This window comes from Aythya ferina (assembly GCF_964211825.1).
Source record: "Aythya ferina genome assembly, chromosome: 2".
Taxonomy (NCBI): domain Eukaryota; kingdom Metazoa; phylum Chordata; class Aves; order Anseriformes; family Anatidae; genus Aythya; species Aythya ferina.
Window position 1 is genome coordinate 31,968,190 of NC_140297.1, and position 17,155 is coordinate 31,985,344.

Sequence of the window (17,155 nt, forward strand, 5' to 3'; positions counted from 1 at the left end):
ATGACTTATACTTAAATTTTCCATGGAGAAAATATTGGGGAGAAAAAAAAAATAAAAAAAATAAAAAAATAAAAAATTAAAAAAATAAAAAAGAGAGAGGGAGAAAAAAAATAAAGTTGGGGGGGGGGGGGGGGAAGAAAAACAGAAATCTGAAATGCTGAGCCACCAGAAAGTTTTACCACTTCTAGATGTTCATTTATGGATCCTGAGCTATAATAATGATATATGATGCATAGTTTATTTCTAGCCATTTGGTTGTTGCTTACTTAAGCTTAATTCAATAGACCATATAAAAGAGGTTTCCTGATCTTCACTGAAAAAACTATGTGAAAAGCAAGGGACCTGAAATTTAGAGTCTGCCTTTTCTTGATCTGCATCACTTAATAGTGCAGGACTGCAACTCGCTGCACTTTCCACCGAACACAATAAACTAGCGCGTAGGGCAGCTGTGTCAGCCAAAGCACTTCCCATCAAGGAGCGCAGCGAGACTGAACATGCAGTAAAATGTCCTGAAACCCTGCTATGAACTCCGGCATTGGTTGGGTCAGTAAATCAACTATTCACAATGCTGATTTGAAAAAAAAAAAAAAAAAAGGCAGAAAGAAAAAGCTGGTTTTGCTTTGAAGGCTAAAAAAAAAAAAAAAAAAAAAAAAAAAAAAAAAAAAAAAAGCTCATTTTTAAACTCTACTGTATGCGTGTGCTATTTCTTGAATGTGCTTAGTGGATTACTTTTCCTGGAGACCCCCACAGCTTGTCTCTGGGCCAAAGGCATGGTGGGAGCAGAGTCAGGAGATGTCACGGTCTTTTCCCAGCACCAATCCATGGTGTAGGAAAAGCCAAATAAAGGCTAAAATAAGAAATAGTTGTGGTGCTGCTAACTCCAAACAAAGGCCAGTGGTTTCCCCTGAAAGATCAGTACTCATTCCCTGTGGGGGTCTTCTCAATGCAAAGGTCACAGGCAGGTTCTGGTATTTTTTTCCGTTTCTAATGGAGAAAGCAATGAGTTGCCAGAACGAAGGGGTCAGCATAGACCTCATAGCAGCCCAGATGCAAAATCTTGTGTAGACCCTACCTGGGCAGCTTTCCCCAGCCTTCCTATCCAGCCAACACACACCCATCTCCAAGCACACAAACATCACATCCAATGCCCAACATTATCATGCAGCTGAGTTTCAAGTCATATTTAGCCAGAGCCTTTAGCAAAGGTGGAGAAAACTCTAAAGTACCCATCTAAGAGGATCATTAAATGGGGCAAGTGTGCTGGTGTCCTGTTGGATGCAGCTCCTCTGGCACCTGTCCTTCAGGGATGTGGCAGAAGAAAAGGGGCTTGAGGAGGGGTAGCTGGCGGCCAGATGTCAAAACTCTTGCTTACAGGGGGCTATATGCACAAAGAACAGTTTTTAAGAGTTGTTCTGTGGTCTTGGCACAAAGACAGCTCACAACCAGGGCTGCTGTATGTGAGACGTGATGAGGAGAGGCCAGGCCGGCAGGGCAGATCTGTCAAGTGTCCAGCACCTAGGGAGGAGGTGCACAAGCATTTTCAAGTGCTTGTGAAGGCCAGGATTCACATCTAATTGTGCTACAGAAAAGTCCATTCAGACATGCGTCCCAGACTCCCCAGAGGACAAACTCCACCCTTGCTCAGAGAGCAAATTGTGTACCAGGTTTCTGAATGGCCAAGGAGTCTTTAGGATCATGTTTTTGAAGGCACTTACCAGTTACTTCTGAAAATCTGGACCACAAGTGATGAAACAGGAGATGTGATAAATCTGACTAGATGAAAGTGTCAGAGTAATAAATATTAAAGCAGAAAACCCCTGCTGAATCATCTCTTCAGTCTTTCCAGCAGTTTCATGTGGAGTCATTTTTTATTGAGTCAGATATTAACATTCAGAGGAACAGTTGCTTTTAAGTAATTTCCGAGGTCCTTTAAAAGTATTTATTTGAATGTTTTCCTTCTTCCATTTTTGTCACTTGCTCACATATCAGAAGTTTAGAAAAAGACACAGAGCACCACAGTGCTTGCAACCAACTCTCTGAATAGTCTCTCTGCAGCTGTAACTCAGCAGGAGAGCTGAGCTGCTCGGATGTGTTAATTAGTTGGCAGCTCTCCGCAAATTTTCAGCAGTAATGCTTGGTGTTATAGGTCTGTCTCCAGGCGAACACTTTCATTTTGCTGTTTCACCAAGCAAATCCTGTAAAAAGGAGAGCAAACATTGGGTTTAATAGGAGTTAATGCATTACTTTACAAGTTCTTCATGGCTGAGAGTCTGAAGTCTTCCCTTCAGTGATGTAATTGAGACAGCTGCAAAAAGCCACTAATGACCTCAGCTAAATGACCCTGTCGGTTGTGTCCAGCTCCTGGTAGATAAATAACCGCAGATATATCTACCCTTCAGCTATTTGGCCCAGAATTTGGGAAGGAAATGCTGTATATGAGCCTCATCCTTCTGTGGTTAGACAAAAGAAGCTGTGTGTAAGTGAGCAAGGTGAGATTAACCCTGTAACCATGACCCTGAGGCCGCTGAGCACCTGGGTGCCACCAGCAGACCAGCCACTGGAGAGCACCAACAGTCTGACATGGCACTCGGCTCATCAAACACAGAGCCTGGGCAACTCGCGCTGTGCTTCTTGCAGTGCTAGGGGCTCATTGCATCACCTCAGCCAAATGCATAATCACCCAAAACAGTTAGATGGAGAATTTTTCTTTAATATAAGTAGTATCTACAATGAACAATTAGCTCAAATGGTTCTAACCACAGTGTCTTTCAAAGTAACATTTTAAAACTGATTTACATAGTTAAACACATTTTAGAGTATCGTGCTTGATCTCTTCAACACCAATGACATCTTCAGTGAGCACATAGCCAGAACCTTCCAAGTTTTGTGTACCACAGGAGGTTTTCTGTTTTCAAAAACAACACTAGACAAAAACAGAGTCACCTGTGAGCACAGGAGGCATCCAGTTTCCAAAAGACTGAGAATTTTCATTTTGTCTTTCACCAATAGGCAGTAAGTAATGGTCACTCTCAGTGTTATGTCTACCTTTACTTTCTGGGTTCCATTAGGAAAAAACACATTGAAAATATTTCTGTCATGAACAGCTTCACTTCTGCAGCTTTCCTTATCGAAGGGTAGCATGAGAAGAGGACATCAGTCAGTTTTATGTAGAAAATTTGAATTCAGTTGGCTTGACCTGAAGTATTGTAACCTACAATCATATATAATTATTTGAACTGATGCCAAATAAATACATGAAAGAAAAATAAAATACAACATCATTAACATATTCAAAGATCAGCTAAGGTAAATGGAATTTGCATGGTTTTGTTTGAATGATATCCTAAGCATATGAGAAATGGCTGAATAGGATAAGCTATCTCCTTAGTTTGTTTGGATGATTATGCAGCTTCCATACAGCCTGCCTGCTCTTCCCTTACACTTGAAGAAAAGAGTGAAAATTATTTACTCTGAATAATTTTGCATTATGATGGTATAGCAAAATTGCCATTTCAGGTGGCATTCAAGCTGTAGAAGACAACAGGTAATAAGCTTTTATTTATTCTATATGCCCCTGGTATTCAAGAGCTTTCAAGGGGACGCAGAGCTGACCACAGTGAACATCCATCCACACCACAGTCACAGTGGCTTCTCTCCTGGAGTACCAGGGACTGGCAGTGCGGACACCCCATCCCGGACCTGAATGTTGGAGCCGACCGCCCTTTGCTGGAAAAGCAGACATTAATACTGTCTGCCAAATACTTAAATCTGATTTAAAAAAATCCCACCTGTAATGCAACTTGCTCATCTCGGCTGCTTTTCCAAGGCCTTACCAGATGGTGGCAATCTTGTTTCATGTTTGTGCTGTTTCCGCCCAGACTTGCAGCAGGCAAGAAAGAAAAACCAGCGGATGTAAAATTGGCAGCTACAGGCTTGTTGTAGGCACAAAATCAAAAGAAAATGAAAAGAAAAATCCTCATCTCTAGTGACAAAAAATATTACACAGGTGAGCTTCCTCACTGAAAACTGCATCTTTAAAAATTTTTCTTGTTTGGTAGAATTATTTTACAACATTGCTTTTATTTATAGCTACTATTCAGAACTGAAAATCTGAACGTAGCCCTATTTTTATAGGGAGAGCATTTTAAGCTTGTGTAATGAGAAGTTTTTATTTCTTTATCAAAGGTGTGTTTTTATTTAAAAAAAAAAAAAAAAAAAAAAAAAGTAGTGCAAAGGAACTTTGTATGGGAATGACTCCATACATTTTGCTTCCTGAAAGAGCCTAGAGTAACACAAGAATAACAGGTGTCTGAGCACACAAAAAGTTGTTTGGATAGGTATTTGAAAAATGAGCACACTGCAAAGCAAAGTGGCCCTGGTTTCAGAGAAAAAAATATAGACAGATAGATATTATTATATATAATTCCCATGACTGAGAAGAAGGAGCCATTTCTTGTGGAAGGCCTAATCCAACCTGCAATACATTGCTCTGAGGAAAACTTCATGACGTAAATGGGAGATTTACCATAGCAAAGTCTGTGATCCCTTTTGAACAGGAGGTAACACACGTCCATGATTATATTTCATGTATCAGGCCTTTCCTTTGTCTCATGATAATTTGGCCATTCTATCCTTCCACAGTCAGATACAGATACAGGCAGAGGCACACTGTGCACACAGAAGTGAGGCACAGAAAAGAGTTGAAAGGGGAACTCTTGCAGGAGCTACAGCCACATGCCTGGCTATGACTTTTACCAATCTGAATGCTCCTTGGAAGGACAATGCATTTAATATTTAATTTGGTATTTTGCACCACAGAAATCTCTCCAAACAGAGGACCTCTTGGAAAAAAAAAAAAAAAAAAAAAAAAAAAAAAAAAAAAAAAGAACTCCCTTCTGCAATTTGCATATAAAGCCAAGATCATTCTCTACAAATATCTAATCAGATAGTAATTAAATATTTAACATTTTAGAGACTTCAAACTTTTTACTTTAGACGACGTGTTTACGTGTTTATCCACAAACACCAGAAGTCACCTGCTTCTGGTCTGGTTCCTCAAGAGCATCCAACAATACACCCACTGCCAGACTTCCCATTGCTGCACTGCAGACCCAGCTCGATCTTCAGTGTGCTGGTGCACTTCTGTCCTTCAGGAGTGAGGCAGGCTGTTTTCTCCAAGACCCAGCCCTTGTGGTAGAAGCTTTTTCACTAACACATAATTTTTTTCAGTGTCCCCCCCACTTCTTTCTGATACTTTAAGAAATGGTATCTTAAAGGAAATAAGAGCATACAAAAGTAAAATTACAATATTTCTTGTCCTTTAAGGCATCGCCCATTCAAGCCATGCTCTTCAATCAGAGAAGCCTTCATCCCCTGGCTCTGACAATACTAGATTAGTTGTTGACATGTAGAGGACATGTTTACGCTGGCGTCTGTTAGAGTATCAAGCTCTCCATTGGCTGTGAGTGGTTGTGGGCATCAGTACAGCACGATAACTGTAAAGGATTGAAAGCAAGTATAAGGCCAAAACTCCTGTGTGCCAAAACACAACAATCATTATGTTACACACAGACATTCACAGTCAGCTTAATGAAGCGAGAGAGAAGGCCCAAGACCAAAGGGTGTGGAAACATTCAATCTCCTGCAGACATGTAACAGCAGCAACCACCCATCTCAACATAGGGCCAAAATAAATCACTAAGATAAGAGAAGACTTCTGCAGGAGACTGAAAAATATGGGAACATCTGGACAGGAAAAAAAAATAGTTGAATGTGTGTTTTGGATGCTTTGTAGGAAAAATATCTGCAAGAGACTGTCTTGTCTGTAAGCACTGAACACTGAGACCGAGGACATTTCCTGAGGATTAATAACTACCTAGGAGAGTTAATGACCCAGAGGAAAGCTGAGGGTCATTTAAACCAGTCAGTCGTCAGCTCGTTGGGAAATACCCTCCACTGAAGTTTGTTACCCTTGCTGCTTGAACTCCTCCCTCTCAGTAAATACCAAAAAGAAAAACAAAAAGAAAAAAAAAAAAAAAAAAAAAGATCATACTGCTTTCTGCATAGCCAGAAAGCTCTACAGCTATGCCTCTGCACAGAGAATTGTGTAGGGACACCACCACCATGCCAGATTTTCCAAATAAGCAAACAAAAAGTCTTCCTTTGAATTCACATTACATCACTTAGAAAATTAAAACAAATAAAATAACATTTGTTATTTGACTAACAAGGTATCTGATGAGTTGTGGAGGGGAGAACATCACTGAGGAGTGCAGCATGTCAGCATGGGGCAGCAGCTGTGCTGCTGCTACAGGACAAGCACCGCATTATAGGCACCGGGGAGGGGATGGAGAAAACTTTCTTCCAGCCTGACTGACATTATGGAGGAGTTTAAAGCAAACCACAGAGATGTTTCTAAAGATGAGAACGACTTCTCCCTTCTGTATCTTTTGCTCACTGTGGGATTACAGCACACATCTGAAGTGAAGATCTGCTGCCGTGTGGACTAAGCACAGACCACTGCCAGCCACAGACCCAAGCCTAATCTGGCCCTTAGATAAAGTAGGGAGAAGGAAGAGTAAAAGTGTGACCTAGAATATATGGTACCAGCATATGTTTCTTGCAAAGTTTCATGAAGATAACACGTTTTTTGTGATACTCCCTTAACCCTGGGGCATAGAGATGCACCAGAGCAAAGGTGCAATTATGAGCACCAGAGCAACCAGAGCAATTGCATTATGAAAGAGTGAATAGACCAAAGTAAGCAGCCACACAAATCCTTGGGGGAAAAAAAAAAAAAAAAGTATTTCATCTTTAAAATGAGATCTGCATGGTAGTCATATATCAAGGCATTTCACAACCTTATAGTTTGGGAACATAATGTGTGTGTGTTTCTAACATGAAAAATAGTATTACTGCATCATATTCCAGTGGCTTAACATTAGGCAAAGTTGTGCCTGGAAAGCCTCAGCCCTCTTTTCACTAAATGCTAGATATCTGTTAGTTTAAGTATTACTTATTTAAAAAGTTCTTTACATAAAATATTAACTTATTAATAAGTGCACTTGTGGTTATTAATAGCACTTTTATCTGAACAAAGAGAGAACAGGTTTATGTCCTAAGGCACCCAAATGTTATCGGTTACTTGAGCTCCCTGATTTGGCAGTGAATACTGGGAGAAACGCACTTATCTGAACTTTACATTTGTCTGAATGCTCACCAGTAACAAGGGCAGGTAGGTACAAGAGAGGCAACAAATACAGACACCTATTTCCTGCCTCTTTTATACTCCATGGTAGTGCTGCAGGAGCTGGTGGATAAAGTCAGGATCACTCTGGAAAAGCACTTCCAGGGAAACGTGTATGCCTTTAAGCTAAGGCACTTCAGACAACAAAGTTGCTTTTAACAAGTAGAAGATCTGGTAATGAAGCACATCTGATCTAAGCTGTTTAATTTTACCCTGAGTATAAGCAGTAACCAGGATCCAGTAATCCAGTAGGAGAAGAAATGGCACTGCTGGTGCTCCAGCCCCCTTTGTTAGGAGGGCCAGCCTGAAAGATGAGCATCTTTAACTGTCTTTTGCAAGGCAGCTTTAGCAAAGACAGCTTGAACAAACAACAGTTGGCAGTTGCAGTCATTGAAGGACCTTCAACACTGATTTTATTTCTCAGCCGTGCAGAAAGGTCCAAGTGGACATTGACAGACAGTCACGACAAGGGCAGCCCTGAGGAGCTCTCACCCTGCTCTCTGACCTGCTGGCAGAATAGAACCCCAGGCATGTGGCGCCTGTGTTGTCTCCTTGTCTTGACTGTCGAACTGTTAACTGCTCAGCAGCAGAGACCTAAGATAATTTTGCAGCTCTGGAAAGCTCTACTGAGTGTTTCTCCCACCATGCTGGGGTGGGCAGTGGAGCTGTGTGAGCAATTTAGGAAACACAGGGAAAGAGTTGTTCATCTCAGGCAGAAATATATATATATATATATATATATACACACACACACATTTATATATTGACATTGAAGTACCTATATAGTATGGATATTCTGTAACAGAGAGGCTGTTCTTTTACAAGCCTCATTTTATTGATTTATTTGCGTAAATTATTCCTAGTTGGTAGAACGTCTATTTTTTTTTTTCTGTATGAAATCTCGATGCATTTTCAACTATGAAACTTTCTTGCTTCTCTTGACCGAAGCTGTTTGGCTCTGGTCAAGAGGAATGTTCCACCAAATTTCTCTTCCTCCCCCTCCCGCACAGGAAGAGGATGCCAGGAAGAGGATGCACTGCTTCTCATGACAAACTTTGTTTGGACGTTACCCCTCATGAATTTTCAAGATGTGCTGGGGATGAAATACTCAGGATAGCAACTTCTCTTTTACTGCAGGAAAGGGAGAAGACTTATTTTCAAGTGGTCTTACTTTTGAGCCAAATGTCTCAGTTTTTTTCTTTCCTTTTTTATTTGTGTTACAGAATTTCTCTGCACTTTGAAAAACAAAAGTTCATCAGGAGACAGAATGATCTTTGGACATTCAATCCATCCAGCTCTCACCAGTGCTGATTTCCCAAGTGTTTATTTTCCTTCCAAGCTTCATTTTTATTTCTTGTATCTCAGTGTGACAATCTTAGGCTGCGCCATCCTCTATGAGATCGAATGGAAGAGAAATTCAGCTGCCTGCACAGATGAATCCTCTCATATGGGAGTTCTACCAGACATTCCTGTCATCACTGTTAGGCTAACAAGTACAATAAGTATTTACTGTGTCAGCCCTGCGATACCTTTCTGAAGGGACAGGGTTCAACGTGAGGGTTGAAATAAACATGGAAAGGCGAGGCAAGGGAGAAGGAAGGCTGCCAACAGTTCCCGTGCTTGCTCCAACTTTTTATGTAAACCTTCCACTTTGAGTTAACTGAAAATCTTTCAAGATAGAGCCGTATCACGAGCACATCTTTGACTCAGTATTGTGGCAATCAGCACAAAGTGTGTGGAAATACAAGAAAATAAATAAGTCAACTAATAATTCTACAGTGGCATACCTGCAAGAGCAGGAGATAAGAAAAAGATTGAGATTCAAAATGCAGAAACTTCCTTTTTTAAAATATTTTTGTCAAATACCAGGGGCTACATGTAAAGCAGATGCCAGCAAAACAAACCTTTCTCACATGGCAGATGGACCTGTCACAGCACCCTGGGGAGCCCAGGAAGACAGCACCAGGTCCCTCACCAGCAGCAACAGATGGGCTTGCCAAGAGGAGAATTTCCTTATATAGATAGTAGATCTAAGAGAATTATAAAGAAGTACAGCTGGGAGAGACCCTTTCAAGGAGACACCCTTAAAAAAGTCTCCTGCAAATCAAAATGAGTAAGTGATTCTCCTAATATATGCCAAAAACTGGCAAAGATGACTTTTTGGACTTTGTTAAGAGATCTCTCTGTAGTTTAATTTCTCCTGTTAGGGTTACTGTTTCTACAAGTTCTGAGCATGTATTGTGAAAGCAGCCATGGCATGAAAGCAGAATGATAATAGCTTAAGTCAAAAATATGTTCTTTGTGACAGCACTCTGAAGAGATAAGATTACACTTACCAAGACCTGGAGAAAAAGCAAGCTACAGTAACCTATACAGTGATAACCTTGCAATGAGGTAAGGTTCGAGCTTCGAGCAATAGCTGGCTGTGACAAGACTGACTTTTCTAAAGATTCCTCTTTCATCATCACGTGTAAGCCGAGACTACCTACAAACCAAGACCTAAAGATTACATGGCTGTTTCTTCTCAAACAACTGTCCCACAGCCAGAGAGTACATGCAGGGAGAGGGTAACATTCTAATACATCAGCTCTCTAGCACACCAGAAGCTTTTAAAGAAATGTGGAAACAAGAAACCTACAGAGAAGAGCAAGAAGGAACAATATACAGTTTTGGAGGGTAGAAAAAGTTTCCAAAACCTCTGTATACCCCTGAGACCCAGCAGAACTGACAGATCAGCCACAGCTTTGTCAGGACTTTGACCTCCCAGCTACAAGACCCTGTGCCTGATGCCTGCTCTGCCAACACCATCTGCAACCACAGAGCACATTGACCAGAACTGCTTCTGAACAAAATGTTTTTCAAACAAAATATTTTCCCACGAAGGCATACACACCAAAAAATAATAAATTAAAGAAGACAACAAAACAACTAAAAACACTCCTCAGTTTAGTAGGATTCATTTTCAGAAATATGTTTTCGATCTGATATAATCTGATTTATTATTCAAAGACAACAAGACAACTGCTAACATTCACTCCCTGGAACACTTTATGGAAAGTATGGACAGGAAAATAAACTATCATTTAATATAGGAAATACACTATGATACAGGGCTTTTCCCAAATTAAAACTGCAAAATTTGGTAACAGAAGTCATACCTTTGCAATAATAATAGCAAACTAGTAATAGTGATGCTGAACAGTGAGTTTATCAGGATGGAAATATGTTGAGTTTGCAGGTCTCAGTGGTAGTCAGAGCTAGTAATTTAGATTAGCTTCTGTAGAATAAATTAACAGCCTATTTCATAACATGCACCACTACATATGAATTCTGTCATTTTTAGAAATTCATAGAGCTGACAGAAGAGATGAAACATTTGCTCAGGGAGAACAGGGTTGGTCAATTTTCTTTTTTGACCTGGAACACCCAGATCCTCTCCAAGGGAAGCTCTGGAGATAACACTTTGCTTCTGTATCTTTCAAATTCATCATCCTCCAGTCTGTCTGTTAACTTTGCCAGACAGCCATGCATCTTCTTTTTGAAGATAGCTGTTAAGGAGAGGAAGGATTAAGCTATCATAGCCTGAGGTTCAAGAAATTAAATTTGCTACTTCACTGAACGTCACTTGGGGACTGCCTTAAACTTTTCTGGGGCACACGGGTGGGGATGTTGGATTTCTCCAGACCCGCTGTTTTTGTGTGTCTGCACACTGGAGGGAAGGAGAACGCAACCCCGACACGTGATGCATCCACAGCATGATTGCCAGGCAGCCTGCCCTTCTGCAAATACCATTAGGAACTTCTTTGCTCAAAAAACAAACTTAAATCAACATTAGCATTGTAATTATTGTAACGCTGCTGAATGGGCCACTCTGTTACCAAAAGTCTGTTCTAATCCCAAAACAACATAGTTAGGATGGGAGACTTTTTAAAAGTATTTGAAATATGCATACCCCATTTCAGGTCCCGAGAATCAAATTACCAGCTTGTAAGTGAGATAAGGCAGCAAGAGAGTGCTGAGACCCTGCACGTCCCCCGGACCCAGTGATTTGCTGGGCTCGGTCCTCAGACCGAGCTAAGCCCTGATAACACCAGCTGGAACGTGTGCTCTGCAGCCCCGGACAGCTGGGAGGAGAAAAGGGCAGCCACAAATTAAATTAGGAGGTGTAATATGCTGTGAGAAGAAAAACAAATTGAGATTGTGAAAACAGGTGCCAACTGACATTTACTCAATACTCAGTCACACTTTCCTTTCTCTATATGTGATTAGCAGCTAAACCGAATTAGGATAGATTTCATGCTTCTGTGACCTTCCAGAACCCCCATACAGAAAAAGAAAAACACCTGTAGCTAATTTTTTTTTTTTTTTTTTTTTTTTTTGCTAAGGGGTAAAAGTGCCCAACTACTGCAGAGCTGGGTTGGCAGGACTGACACGTTAAGGGCAAAATCTGCCAGTCATTTTTCTCTGAGTAGTCATTACTAAATCTCAGCATAATGTAAAAAGGCAAATGTTCAAGATAAAAAGGACAAATAACAAATATTAAATATAGTGGTAGGTTGGTAAATATTTAGAAATGCAGTCTAATAGTCTAAATATGATGGAGGTACAAGCTGTCAGCATAACCTTCCCATGGGACCTCTGACAATGCTGCTATGCTTTCCATAGCCCCAGGGTAATGCAGTTCAACCCAAACATTTGGGGGACCATAATCAGAGTAAATTTGAATTATTATTTTTTATATTTTAATATTTTATATTTTAAATTAGTCCAAGCAATAAGCAGCAGTAAACACAGTGCTTAAAAGTGGCACCAGACTGGCATACTAATGGATTTAGTTATCATTCAAGCCCATCTTAGTAGCTCTCACTTGGAGAACAAGCTGAAACCTTTGGGTGCAGTCCTGATGTAGCCCTTGAGGACAGCAGTGACATTTGATGAGCCACTAATCCCCAAGGAGCCCCATGATGATCCTGTTCCTCTGCGAGCAGGATTGCTGTCTCCTGTCAGCTCCATGCGGGATTCTGTGAGTGAGAGGCCTGAGCTGGGCCTGAGGAGGTTGCTGTCAGCAAATAGATGTGCAAACAAAACGCCCTTCTCTAAACGACCTGGCATAGATGCCAAGGAAGTCCCTGGCTCAACAAGCCCTTCTAGGGGGATGATGTGATGTAAAAGATCACAGCCAGGCCTACCTATTGAAGCCAGGGTGATCTCCTTGCATATCCCCACCCCAGTAATTTCAGAGAAGTTCCATTGAAAGAAAGGGATCTACACATCTGTTAGGCTCGGTCTGTGGTCACAGAGCAACTTTCAAAGCAGGCATTTCCCTCTTCCCCAAAACCACCAGAATTATCAGAAGAAATTATTTTGATGTTGCTTTCCATCACCAACATAAGGATATACCATCCAAGAACTGGCTTGCAGCATAAATTCAGCCCCATCCTGCAGGGTTCAGTCCCACATTCACCCCTCAACCCAACTATAAAACATAAACCACCCCCACACAACCCCAAGTATACTATGATGCATAGATCCTAAATGCTTCAGTGGAAAATACTTCAAGCTACACCTTTCACTCATTTTAATTTTTTAAGGTAACTTTTACACAATAACATGAAGAAGTTTTGGGCTCTTAACTACAGAAGCATTTCATTAACATCTTTTCCTCAGCACTCCCCACAGCTGAACACATGATGGCAAGCACATACTGTAAGACCACTTGAAAAACGTCAGGGGCCTTAGAAATAGTTCACATTCTCTGGCCTTCAGTTTCATGATCATTCACATAATAAAATGTTTTTGCTTATTTCTTGCACACCTGCTGTGTGTCAGTTCCCCGTTATCACAGCTATGTCACCACAAGGCACTGCCGAGACCAACACACTCCATCACCTTCTTTGTACCAAACAGATCTCAGGCAGTGCTGGCCCATCACACTGATCACAAAGCATTTTATGTGCTGTTTTTTTTTTTTATGAGAGGAATGTAGTCCGTGGATGTGATTCAGGATTAGATTAAATGAGAACAGAGTTCTGGAACTCTGTCATCAAGTTTTGGATCAAAATTCATAAATATTTCTGAGGTATTTGTTTTTGTCTCATATGACCAACTCTTGCTGTGAAATGTCAGCAGCAAACCAAGCCAATAGGTGCACTCCTTGAGTTTTGAAGCCATAAACCATAAACCAAACCCTCTGTAGGGAGTAGCAAGGATGGATGGGAGGGTGCAGATCCAGGATCTCCTGCCTGGCTTCTTTCTTAACCCTGCTATTAGAACTGCAGGAGGGGGGAGGTACATTAGGAGATTCAGCTTCTCTTTGCTCTCAGTACCTACTTTACTTCCTCTTTGCTCTCAGTACCTTCACAGCCGGTCCCTGGGTACCTTATGCCACGTGTCATTCAACCCCCCAACACCCGCAATTTGCAATCTCCTTCAAAATATATTTGCTTTTAGAAGCACGTTACCTATGTTGTGCTTGTAACAAAGCAACCCAAGAAATAAGAAATGGTTAAATATTGACTTTATAACTGAAAGAGAACATATTCTAAATAACATTTGGATCTGATTTAAATGAACTGTTAGAATTTGTAACTGTTTTTTATTGCAAGTTTAAAAAAAAAAACAAAAAAAAAACAACAGTCTCATGAATATTCCTACACTGACTAAAGAATAGCTGATGAAGAAAAACCTACTAAGCACGAACAAGACTATGACTGCTCTACTTCAAACACTACTTAAAAATAATTTAAAAAAAAAAAAAAAAAAGAGAGAATCAATAGCATTTTTCCTTAAACATGATATACTAAGCAAATGTTGAAAATACCTCAGGTAATTATCTTTGTAAGATTTTCTTCTTAGGTCTTATGAATTAAAGACTCAAAAAATGCAGCAGACTACTAATGTTAAGAATGGAATTGATCTTGTATGGGGAACTGTTGGTAGCAAAGAGAAGTTTCTTTTAAATTATATTATTCCTGGCCCACAAAACACAGATCCAGAAATAAGAGTCCTAAATGTGATTTTTTCCTCAAATTATAGAGAAACTGCTACGATGCAGGAGGGAAAAGCACACATGGTCAAATCAGCTTCAAAGACAGCAAACTTACTAATTTAGCATTTGCATTGGCATTTTGTTCCAACTTCTGTTAACCAAGATTTCATTCCATGTCCTTACCTTAATTTATAAATAAAAAGCTTTTGTTACTGTTCTTTTTTTCTTAAAAATAAAAATAAAAAACCACACTTGGATGTTTCCGTGCTCTAAACATCTGCAATTCCAACAGCACAGGATTCCTTGCTCACACCTTTTCCACAGACACAACCCCTCTGCCTTGAAGCCAGGCCAGTGCTGTTTGAGAAACGGATGAATCCACACCACCACTTAACCACAAAGGTGTTTACATTGTCCATACTTCAAGGGCAGTTGTAAAGAAAACTATTGAGAACAGTTTTACATAAAAATTCTAGAAATGGTAGTGAATTAGACTTCAAGTAGTCTTTTTCTGTTCACTCTTCCAATTAGCTAGTAAACACCAAATCATTTTAAGCATTGCTCAATCAATATTGGCAGCTACAGAACCAAGAAAAGTTTTTTGATATGAAGATTCAGATTTTTGACAGTGGCACCTCTTTATGTACCTCCCTTAATCAGTTTTGTTGTTGTTGGTAGTTTTTCTTTGTTTTGGTGAGTTGGATGAAGACACAGAAGATATGAAGTACTTTAACATCAAAAATTAAACTTGAGAAACCAAATGACTGCTCAAATCATTCTATTTAATATTCTTAGTTTAATAAATTACTGGATTAGTTGGAAAGACAACTTAATATCCTACATGGTATCACCCATGAATTTTAGTTTTGTTCCCGATACCAGCAGCTGAAAGAGTCCAAACAGCTATCTACTGATTATTAGTGTGCTTCATGCGGTTCAAGATAACATCCTTTAGAGAATACATTCTTGGTAGTCTCAGTAGTCTCGAGGGGGAAAAAAACCAGCATGGATTCTGTAGCAAGTGAAGAAGTTAGCACAAATGTTAATACATGGAATCATTTTTAATAGCTCAGGTACTTCAGCAAGATTTTTTTCTGGTACGAGAACAAGCATGCATCTTGGTCCTAAAGCATCCTTATCATTGAAATTCAGCTTTGCAAGCTGTATTTATATCCTGTCCTGATAAGTAAGGATGTATTTAAAAGACATTTAACACAGCTGTTAACTGGAAGCCTCAGCAGCACTTAGAACTTACACATAAAAATAACTTTGGTGTTTTTTTTTTTTTTTTTTTTTTTTTTTTTTTTAAATATGTGATATACAGGAGAATCTGGATCCATGTTTCCTTTCCCAGCACTGCAGAATGTCAGCAAAATTAATGAACTCCAAGCTGAGTGATACTGAAGTTCCACATTGCATTGATGTGATTACCCAAGACTGCAGAACAGTTCTGCACTCCTATCCTTTTCTCCCCCAAATACCTCTTAATGTTCTTATGTTAGTTTGTTTGAAATGTTTTGTATGAAGTCCTTGAAAACCGAGAGGAAAATGTTTTCCTTCATAATCCACCTTAACTTCACTTTCAAACTGAAAAATAAGAAACCTATAGCTTGCTAACATGAGGTGGCTTGTGCAAAGGAAGCTTTGTACTTATCCTAGTACTGGTAAAAAGAACAAGTTTTTCAAGTCCTAGCTATTTTGTGCATGGAATAACTGGCTCACTCGCACAACAATCTTCCACATGTTCTGAATGAACAAATGTTCCCAATTCCCACAAGTTTCTCAGAAGCTCCTAAGATTCCAGTGCTAATTGAAAATTCTGTGTCTACTAATTCAATGCAGAATTACCGCATTTCTCAACCTCAAGCTGAGAAAATCCAGGACACAGTGACTGAAAAGATTACTTGGAATTTGCCTTTTAAAAGTGCTACGCTAAGAAAGACCAAGGACATTTTTGAAAACTATATTCCTTCCTCCCAATAAATAGCTCTTGATTTCCAGTAAATTCAGAATAATCTAGTTCTGTAGTTAAACCCAACCTCAGAATTAACTTATGTACCAGCTCAGTTTTAAAATGTCAAACAAGAATTCCAGTTAGCTCTTTCTAAACTAAATGTCAAATGATTTAACATGCAGATTTCCCCCATCCCAACCCCAACATGCCAGAGTAATTTAGAGACACAGCATGGGAAACAGTTACGTGAGATACTTACACAGAAATACTTACATACAGAAATATTCCAGCATATTGCTGTGTCCATGGTGGGGGAATTGCAGTGGCATAAATGTTTCAAAGTGTTCATGAAAAGAAAGCTTAATTTCTTTTTAAATCCTTAACAGAAGTAAACTTGTTGTTTCCATTATATAATTTCCTTACTTCCAAGAGAAAAAAACATGAAAATTGTAGTTAAATAAATCAAATGTAGAGTGATGCTGATTATCAAACATTATAAAATCTTCAGCAATCCTCACACATACACTAAACACCACAAACAATATAAACCAGATAATGTGATAGATTGGAGAATTAAATAAGCCACAGAGCCACAGGCACATATGACCCACATTTAACAAATGGCAGATACTTCTAAGAATTCATAAAAAAAAAAAAAAACAGTAATATAATGGAGTGAGTTTCCTGCCATGAGATTATCCTAGGATAACAGCCTCAATAAATATGAATTTGCAAGCAGTTAATGAAATTCTTGACATGTGTCTATATCCTGTAGCAACATTGTGCAAATTAGTGAAAACAGTAAACACTTTACCCTAGGGTCAAAGAACTAACATCTCTGTAGCTCAGGACATCTTTTTGATGAATGTGAAACAGCTGGAATAAATATATCAAGGGTAACAATTGTGCTCTCCCATGGTAGATCCAGCTGCTGCAAAAATAAACCCAGAAGGGAAAAAAAAGCCAA

The 17,155-nt window shown here is 39.6% G+C and overlaps 1 long non-coding RNA gene across 1 annotated transcript; it reads right to left on the reverse strand.

The window, feature by feature from the left end:
• Positions 1 to 1,911: 1,911 nt before the first annotated feature.
• LOC311432024 lies at positions 1,912 to 11,294 on the reverse strand. The gene is made up of 3 exons (XR_014689784.1): positions 11,199 to 11,294; positions 3,789 to 3,879; positions 1,912 to 2,195 (listed from the first exon to the last, which is right to left on the reverse strand). It is a non-coding gene; the product is annotated as an uncharacterized lncRNA (long non-coding RNA).
• Positions 11,295 to 17,155: the final 5,861 nt, after the last annotated feature.